Source organism: Echinops telfairi, unplaced genomic scaffold, assembly GCF_000313985.2.
Source record: "Echinops telfairi isolate 266 unplaced genomic scaffold, ASM31398v2 ScPeMD7_7458;HRSCAF=8496, whole genome shotgun sequence".
NCBI lineage: Eukaryota > Metazoa > Chordata > Mammalia > Afrosoricida > Tenrecidae > Echinops > Echinops telfairi.
In genome coordinates, this window is record NW_022111358.1 from 2,043,952 (window position 1) to 2,054,331 (window position 10,380).

The window sequence follows — 10,380 nt, forward strand, 5'->3', positions numbered from 1 at the left end:
TTTTCAAAAGTTCTTCAAGGCAAGAGTGAATTTCTGTGGATTTTACTGGTCCCAGCTTTTAGGTTCTTTAAGACACTAACAGGACTGCATATAGAGGCTTTTCAGCATTACTGTGCCAGTATGTGCCCAGTCAGTGGCCAGATACCATTAGAAATGAAAATTACATTTGAAAGCCATTAGACTTCTAGTTGCTTTGAGCATCTTGAGAGAGAGGCTAATCGCACTAGAGAGATTACATTTTTTCCTTTTTCTAATTGTTTAAATCGAAATTTTATACCAGTGTCTCAAATTAATTGGGTGTTAGTTTGAGGTGGTGAAAGGTTGTTTGGGGAGTTTATTGTAATGGTTTTACTGTAAAAGGTGTTTCAAACTGTGCTGAGATGTTGCTGAAAAAGTATGGTGCTGGTAACAGTTCAACAATCCGTGGCTGCTCATTCTTGCCTACTTTTATTCTCCCTCTGAAGCAGGTTAGCATTGAAGGTGGTATGGAAAAGCCTGCATGCGTGTTCAATTCTTTATTTCTTCTTCCCTCTTCCTCCGCGTCCCCCTTACCCACCCCCACCCCCCCTTCGCTCGCTCAGCCTTTCTTTCAGTATGTGTAACTTGAAGCTAATTTGTACTACTGGATATCTGACTGGAGCCACAGATACAGAATCTGTATTGTTCTTACTGAAACACAGCATGGAATTAACATTAAACTTAAATAAAACAAACCTAAATTAAAAATGCCAAATATTATTGTGCCTCCATCCTTTTTACCTCTGAAATAAAACCTCTAGTCCAAACACATTGGCATTATTGTTTGCCTGAATGTGAAACGGTTCCCTTTCCCCCTACCCATAAATCATGTGTCTGTTTCTCAAAGCTGCTGTTTTATTTTGTAAACAGTTACCTGTAACCTGGTTGTGAAGAACACTGAAGTGTGGTAGTACAAGTCAGTTGATAATACCTTGTATGTCTTCTATACCAGGAAGCACCAGTGTTCTCATTTTTAAATGCAGCCAGCACATTTAATAGAAACACTGGGTCATTTTAAAGCATGAATTTTGGATTGTACAACTAAGTAAGGCTGAATGTGCAAACCATGCTTATGCTGAAGTAAACTTAAACGTTTCTCATTTTATGAAGGGCCAATGGCAGCAGAGATAAATAATTCACCCAGTAACCCTTGCATACACATTAAAATATAGAATATGGTCAGTCCTCTTCACAGCAACACTGTGAGTAGTTCCAGAGATAACTGTCAATGTGTAGAGCTGATTGGGGTCCTGTGAATTGTTCTATATTGGACATGTAGATGCTGCATTCTAATGACCCCCTATAACACTAATGTACCCGTGTGTGTGTGTGTGTTGGGGGGGGGGGGGGGTGTTGAGCCAGTTAATTACTTATGTGTATTTTCAGCCTTGCTTATTGTAAATGATGCTGTAATGAATATATTTGTAATATGGATTTAAGTAGTTTTCTATGTGTCTGTACATTATATTTTTAGATTTGTTGTCAGAAAGTATGCATTTTTAATCAGTTAATACTGTCTTCTAAAGATCATGTTCTACAACCACTTAATTTCTTAGAACAGCACTTTGTTAACACATTTTACCCATTTCTAAATGAGATGTTGACCCTCGAGCATCTATCCAGGGCTTAAGTCTTTGGTAGCAAAGACCTAAAGAATTAACAGATTGGTAATATCCCAGTGGGGGTGGGGGTGGATTATATGTATAATAGGAATTTGAAATTGCTTGTTCGTAATTATGATAAATCATTTTCTGTGAGTTGCTTTCCCAGCATATAGAGCACTGGAGACAAATATCTGTGAGTCATACTCTACATTTGACCATCTCTGATGAGCTTCACATTGATTTGTTGTATTTGCAGCATCAAGGTAGCTTGATTGCTACCACATCTCATTTCAAAGCAAAAAAGAATTCATACAGTTACATTAGCTTTACGAAGCCTGATCTGGGATTTATGGTTCTGTAGGCTGCTACTTCACCAAACCCTAATCATGCATGCATGTACTTCTATGTGTACCAGTAAGCATTCAAGCAATAACCCGTTTACAAAATGGGCTGACTGGCAGGAAATGGTCCCATTTTTCTGTCTTGTAATAGGTTCAAGTGCTGTCAAATTAGACCACATAGTTTGTGTGAAGAAATAAGAAACGGCAGACACCACTGTCAGTGTTCAAGATGCCCGAGTGGTGTCAAGCTGCTAATCGTGAATGCAAAAGAGGCTGCCATCCAAAGAGAGCTGGGAGAAGACTGAAGAGAGGAACCCTAACACGTCCTAGAAAGATCCCTCTAAGCTGGGAAGACCACATGAAGTCGTCAGTCCCGTGAGCACATTGTCACCACTGCCAGCTAGTCTTGTGTGCTGGGAAAGATGGGGTTTACTTTGTATATATCGCCTCTTCGTAGAAATCGTTGAAGATAGATTTCAAAGAAACTGGGTTACCATTACTACTTAAATGTAGTTCACTTGTGTTTCAATTACATTTAAAATTACATTAAAATTGCTTGAAAACTTAAAAAAAATTAGAACTTCCCTGAGCCTTCTGAAATAGGAGTAGAATAAATGGATTTACGGCTATGCTTGCAACCTGTGCTTGATGGCTGGCAAGATCTGTCAGTTTCTTTCAATCCTGGAGCCCGAGGAAAAAGCAGCATTCTATAAAGTTGAGGTGAAAGTGAATCTCATCGTGAACGTGGCAAGTTACATCCCTGGGGAGATAGAGCTTAGATTACTGAGGACACCTTTCTTTTGGAGCACCTGGAAGAGGAACTGGTGATAACCGGGATCCAAGTCTCACCAGCCCAACCCGTTTTCTCATTTCTTTGTTAGAATTGATAGCGATGGAGACTGCTGTGTAGCTAACACTGAGTATCAGCTATGTACTAGACACCACTAATTTGGCCGGAGCCTGGAATTTAGCCCACAGCTGATCAATCTTTAGGTGCTCGCGTTTTGTCATGAAACCGGTGTTAGGACTAAAGAGTATTCTCTTAACCCATCCACTGCTCCTTCCCCAATAGTATGTAGTTGTTATAAAAACACTCAACCTTTATGATGTAAGCATGAGCCTTCTCATTTGAAAAGCTGGTCATGGAAATAAGCTTGTGCATGGCAAATATGTTCAGTGACTACAGTCTGAAACATGCAGTCTTGCTCAGGTTGGGTTTTTTTTCCCCCCTCAATTTGGAAATCACTTAATTGGGGCAATTCTTGGAGTTATAGAAATATATCAGGTACACAGATAATAGTTTGTCTCTATAACTAACATTTCTAGATAGCCCAGGTCTTACAGTCAAATTCATTTTAGCCACTCTTAATAGAATATCTAAAATATATTACTTCGCTGCCTTTTAAGACACCCTGGCCTGTCCCATTCCTGTTGTGGGAATGCCCCTTAATCCCCTTGTTACCAGCCTACTCTGCAGGCGGACCTGCTGTGATGAGGGAAGGTTGCAACTTGTTTTAAATTGGTGTTTTGTTCTTTTGCTTCTCCTGTAGTTAATGCCAAAAGTTATACAATCTTGATTGTCTGAATTGTCCAGAAGTTTTCCCCCCCATGTCCAAAGCTGCCATTGACCAATCTGCCAATTCACATTTTGCAGTTGGAATTGTGAATGCTACAGGTTTGGGAGAGGGCAGGGCATGTTTCCGCACCAAAGGCCTTTGCCAGTAACCACGATTACATCTTAAAAAGTAAACTCCCTTAGAACTTGCTTCCAGCAATTTTAGGAAGGGCTAACTAACCATTAGAACAACTCATCCGCTAGGATACGTAAACTGAGAAAAACGGATTTGTCCTGTGAGAGAGTGGGGAGATTGGTGGGATCCTGCATTTGTATTGAACGGAGAGTACACACGCCACTGGCGCTTTCACCAAGTGAGCAGGACCAGTGTCCCTAAGATCGTACCTCTCGGTGTTGACCTCCCCCATCAGAAGACAGGGCTTGGTTTTCATCGTTTTGCCAATTTTTCCACATGATAAAATGCAGTCATTTTCTAGTTTTCCTCTATTGTGTTTGAGATTGCCATTTCTTGTAGCAGCGTGTTTGCATTACTAGATCGCTTGTGCACATTTGAATTGTTTCTGGGTGTTAATAAACCTTGTGGATGTTAGGATGCAGCAACGTACATATTCGTGTTGCGTATACCAATGAGTGGAATGACGAGACAACAGTGCGTATGTTGAGCATTAGCAGGCAGGTGCTGATGTGTTTGCCAAGACTGAGGTACTGATTTGCAGCTGGTGCAGCAGAATAGGAGCGCCCTAGGAGCTCCCCGGCCTCCCCCGCACCGGCACCGAGCACACATTTAGTGAAAGCCCTTCTGATGGGTCTGTACGTGTGTTTTTCTTTCTTTTTTTTTTTTTAACATTTTATTAGGGGCTCATACAACTGTTATCCCAATCCATACACACATCAATTGTGTAAAGCGCATTTGTACATCGTTTCTCAAAACATTTTCTCTCCATTTAAACCCCCGACATTAGGTCCTCATTTTTCCCCTGTACGTGTGTTTTTCTCCATTCAGTGTGCACTTTGCTGTGACTGAGGAGGTTTGCAGTAGAGGGATTTTAGGAATCAGGTTAGCTTTTGGCTGAAAGTACTTAACTTACTCCTATGCCCTGCAATTTTTGTCTCCTCACCTCACCCTTTTTTTCACAAGCAAAAGTTTTCACGAACATTTTAATGCCCTCTTCATGTTTTCCTTGAAGGTGTCTTTTTTTTTAAGTCATTTTATTAGGGGCTCATACAACTCTTACCACAATCCATACACACATCAATCGTGTAAAGTGCATTTGTACATTCATTGTTAAGTTCTATTTAAGATTTTTGTCCCCAAATAGTGAAGATTCTCCTATTAAAAAATTTTTTTTAATTAAAAGATCATTTTATTGGGGGCTCCCACAACTCCCATCACAATCCATAAACTGATGGCATCAGGCATATCTGTACATATGCTGCCATGATTCTCTAGACCAAGCCATTGGCATCGGCTCCTCTCCATCCCTCCCCACACCCACCCTTGTAGCCCCTTGATAGATTTTAAAGTAGTGTGTGTGTGTGAGAACTTGTTTGTTGCTAGACTCCAAGTCCATTTCAGTGTCGCTTTCCTCTTTAAGCCACTCAGACCACTGTTTTAGGTTTGAGGGCTAAGATTATCCTGTGTTTTTTTTTAGATCCTCCTATATTTAAGAAATAATGCTTTCTCTTTAATTTCTAGATCTGGGATCATTTAGAATTTCTTGTGCATGGTGTGACGTAGATGTTGATATTTTTCACATGGATATACAGTTGACAGCATTGCTCTGTTGATATGCTGTAGCACCCATGCTCCACTGCCTTATTTACTGTAAAATAATTCAGTATCTGGTAGTGTGGGTCTTCAGCCTTTTGGTTAAGGACTGTCTTGGCTCTTGGCTCTGCATTTCTGCATATATCTTAGAATTGACTTGCTACTTCAGTAACAGAACAATGATGACAAACCACTGAGGTTTTGATTAGGATTATTTGACTAAGTGAAAATTTTACACATGCATTGTTGGCTTGTCTATACTCACAAACACGTGCAAAGTATGTCTATTTGAGCACTCCCACAGCAAATTAGAAGTAACCCAAATGCCCATTCATTATGTGGCTACCACAGGACCCCTGGTGGTTGGTGGTTAGGTGTTGGGCCTGGACCCACGTGGTCGGCAGGTGGGAACACCAGCAGCTCTGAAGGCGGAAGACTGGGCTTTGCACTCCTGTCAGCAGTCACAATTTTGGGAGTCCACAGGAGGTCTCGGGGTCAGCGTTGACTGGCAGAGTTTTGTGTGACTTTCATTATGATGGTTTGGAAAAAACGACTGATTCCTGCTATTAAAAGATTCTGTGCATAGAGTTATGTGGAAAAAGGAAGATAAAGATACATAATCATAAACAGGAGAAAGTCATGTACTTGCACACACTTAGAAAATCTCTAAAGACTATGCTTACAGGTCTTTTTATCCAGATTTTTAGCACCTTTATTTAGGAATACATCGTAAACCGCATGTATGTAAAATATATGGTTTGATAAGTTTTTGTATGTATGTACTTGTAAAACTATCATCATCATCAATATATCCTTCCACCTCAACAGTTCTCTCATTGTACTTTGTAAATTCCTCCCACCTGCCCCTGTCCCTTGACCTCAGCAACTACTGCTTCCTGCTACCTTAGTTTGCATTTTCTCGAGTTTGTATACAGGGAGTCAGTACATACTCCTCTCTATCTTGTGCCACGCCACCCCCACCCCCACCCCTGGTTCTGGCTTTCACTCAGTATGAGGTTCATACATGGTGTGTAGCAATAGTTCATTTATTTTTATAGCTGAAGTATATACAGTGAACCCTCGCCACTTCGCGCTTCGACTTCCGCGGCTTCACTCTATCGCGGTTTTTGCGTTACAGCGCATGCTCTGTCACTACTGCCACTGATTGGCTCATACTGTACACGCTTCTGTCTGCATCGCTACGTATCGGAGCTACGTATCAGATGCATTTTTGCTTTTGTACAGTGTACTGTAATTGTTTGCGATTTTAAAGAAATTTTATCTAAGCCCTATGATGGCTCCTAAACGAGCTGCTTCTTCTAAGCCTTCTGACAATAAAAATAAGCCAGAGGAAGATGCTCACCATCCAGGAAAAAGTAAAACTTTTGGATGTAAGGAATCCTACTTCGCGGAATTTCGTTTATCACGGTAGGGTCTAGAACCGATTAACCGCGATAAACAAGGGTTCACTGTACCACAGTTTGACTTGTTGATGGACAGTGAGATGGTTTCCAGTTTTTGTTTATTAAAATAAAGCTGCTATGAATGTGTACAAGTATTTATATGGACATATGTTTCTTTTGTTCATGGATAAATAGTATTTGTTGGATTATATGGTAGGGTGTATATTTAGCTTTTCAAGAGACTGCCAAATTGGTTATCGAAGTGGTTCTACATTTTCCCCAGCAATGTCTGAAAGCTTGGTCTCCACATCCTCTCCCAGCACTTGGTTTGGCCAGTTGCTTGTGTTGCCATTCTGGTAGGTGGCTCAGTCTGATTTAGAATGATCAACTTTGTATGTCCTTTTTTGCCATCTGTTTACTTTTGGTCAAATATATCTTCAAGTAATTTTACCCCCGAAGAAGTATTTCTCTAATTGAGGCCTTTAATTTTAGCAATATTTGTCGTGTCCAGTGCACACAGATCTTTCACTACTTTTGTCAGATTTATCCCCCAGTATTTTCTAATTTTTATGGTATTGTAAATGCTTGCTCTTTTCAAACAATTTTTGTTGCTTGTCTAATATAGAAGTGAAATGGATTGTTTTACATTAATCTTGGATTTCGCCATCTTGTTAAACTGTTTTTAGTGACTTTTTCATAGATCCTGTCAGATTTTCTACTTAGGTAATCATGTCTGTGACTTTGAACAATTTAACTTGTCTATTTTTCTTGATCTGTAGATCTTTCTCTTGCCTGATGGCACGGAAGAGAACCTTCGGTGCCATGCTGTAAAGGCATGGTGAGAGCAGACATTCTGACATGGGCGGAGCATTCCGGCTTGCTCACCCCTAGGTGGGTTAGCTCGGACTTTTGCTTGGGTGCCCTTAGGTGGAGGAATTTAATGCCTTCCTCGTTTGCTGGAGGTTTTTGTTACAAAAGGAAGTTGGATTCCTAACATTTAGTTGATAGCTTTTGGATGGTAAACTGACTCATATTCCTGGAATAAACCCTCTGTTGGCATTTGTAGTATTTACTCGTTGGCCTGCTAACCACTAGGTTAACAGTTCAAAACCACCAGCTTCTGGAAGAAAGGCAGGTCGCCCTACTCCCACAGTTAGAGTCTCGGAATTCGGGCAATTCCACCCTGTCCCATAGGGTCAGAATTGACTCCATTCCAGTGATGGGGATGTGTGTATTTAACGGTGATGAAAAGTTCAAATGTTTGTGGGAAAATTGCACTATCGTTTCATTCTTTTTTCCCACAAATATCTGAAGCCCCCTTTAAAAATACTGTTGGATCTAATTGTTAAAAGCTTAATTTTTGTCAGCAATTCTTTTGTTGAGATGATACTGATCTATAATGTTCATTTTAAAATTCATTTTATTGGGGGCTCATACAGCTGTTATCACAATACATACATAGATCCATTGTGTCAAGCACATTTCTACATTTGTTGTCGTCATCATTTTCAAAACATTTTCTTTCTACTTGAGCCCTTGGTATCAGCTCCCCATTTCCCCCACCGTCCGTCCCTCACAAACCCTGTATTTCCCTACGCCCACTTTTCGGTTGTCCGTCCATCTGTAATGATTTTAAAGATTGTATTTCAGGTGAAAGTTTACATAGCAAATTAGTTTCCCATTCAATGTTTCGTACATAAACTGATGGGGCTGGTTGCATTCTGACGAAGAGCTGTTATTTATCAGAGTACTGTCTCAACTCAATGGACACAACCACTAGGATGATAATTGAAATTAATCCTGCTTCTTGGGAGATGCAGTCATATCTGGTTTATAGCATCTTCTGTTCCATTAACTAGGAACTCTGGTCAGCAGTTCAAAATTGTAAGCCACCGCTCAGGAGAAAGTTGAGACCAGGCGTCCTCAAACTACGGCCCGGGCCACATGCCGCCCGCCGAGGACGTTTATTCCGCCCGCTGGGTGTTTTTGCCTCATTTTGTTTTGTTTTTTTACTTCGAAATAAGATCTGTGCTGTGTGCATAGGAATTTGTTCATAGCTTTTTTAAAACTATAGTCCGGCCCTCCAAAGGTCTGAGGGACAGTGAACTGGCCCCTGTTTAAAAAGTGAGAGGACCCCTGGCTGAGGCTTTACACCAGTTTAAAGGGCTTGGGAGCCTGAGGCCAGACAAATACTGTATGGGTCCTCATTTATGTGATACGGGTGTCTCCTGTGTCTACCAGGAGCTACTAACATCTTACTTGCTTCATACTGAAGTTAGCAGGATTGGGTTTATAAAAAGTGCCTCAGACCATGCCTAGAAAATGTGCTTGAGTATTGTTGGCTCTCGTAAACTGAAGAAACCCTGGTGTATTGGTTACGAATTGGGATGTTAACCTTAAGGTCAGCAGTTTGAAAGCACCAGTTTTCCTCCATAGCAGAAAGAAACCGCATTCTACTCTGTCCGTTCACAGAGAATAGAAACTCAGGGACCGCTCTACCCTGTGTACAGGGTCTCTGAGTTGGAATCCCATAGACAGCACACAGCGTGAGGGGTTTTTGAATACTGTAGACTGAATCAGTGAGACAACTGCACTGCCAAATGATAGCCAAGATTTCTTAGAGGAAAGAAAATTAGTTTCCAGATAGGCCAAAAGTTATGAAGCCATTTTTCCCCCTGGAGGATCAAGTGAGTGAGTAAATTAGAGAAGACGTTGTTCACTTGCCCACTGGGGTGTACTGTGAGTGCATGCTGGCGTGATACAAGGTCCGCTTTCACTGTATTCCGTCATGGCATTAGGAGCAAGACTTCTTTGTTCTTGCTTTTATTCACCCTTCAAGAAGGAATGAAGAACATTTAAAAGGGAAACTAAGCGTGTAAATATAAATGGCTGGCTTAATTGAATTTAAAAACTATGACTTTAAAACAAATATTAACATTAAAAAATTAACATTGTATTGTGAGTTTACAGCTTAGATACAATCACGAATGCTTTGGCAAAAATGATAGCGTATTATGTAAATGGAGTTAGCATAAGGATCAGTAATCTCACTCTAAACTCAATGCCAACAGGTTGATTCTGACTCATGGCGACTCTATAGGACAGGGTAGAACTGCCCCCGGGAGTGTCCAAGACTAACTTTTTTAAAAATTATTTTTTTATTTTTTTGACTGTAGCTCTTTACTGTAGTAGAAAACCCTGTATTTCTTCCAAGGAGCTGCTGGTAGTTTCAAACTGCTGACCTCAAGGTTAGCAGACTAATGAGTACACAACCACTAAGCCACCAAGGCTCCATCAGGTGTTGCAAGGGATGGAAAAAGGATCTTTGTGATAGCAGTCTTTACATAATGCAGTACAACATTAGGTGCTAGACAGTCAGAGCGTCAGATCGTAATGGCCAGGGGAAGAAGCAACTAAGTGGCTGTAGAAATAAAATTCTAAAAATTAAAGCAGCAAATAAGAATGGAGCAGAAGCAAAGGATCAACAAAATTGTAAAATTGTATACTGAAACCAAATTATTACACAAAAGAACTAAGCTTTTGAATTAAAAGGCAGAAATTTTAATATGCCATAAAAACAAGCCCCAATTATTCAATCTGTAAGAAGGGGCATGCATTAAATATGAACACACAAATAGGTTGAATTTAAAAGATAACCTAAAATAATCAT

The 10,380-nt window shown here is 40.4% G+C and overlaps 1 long non-coding RNA gene across 1 annotated transcript in view; it reads left to right on the plus strand.

Moving 5' to 3' along the window:
* Positions 1-733, plus strand: part of LOC123522721 — a 1,106-nt gene extending 373 nt beyond the window's left edge. Inside the window, exon 3 of the long non-coding RNA XR_006680941.1 lies at positions 63-733. This is a non-coding gene — a long non-coding RNA (uncharacterized LOC123522721). The remainder of the gene's footprint in view (positions 1-62) is intronic.
* Positions 734-10,380: the final 9,647 nt, after the last annotated feature.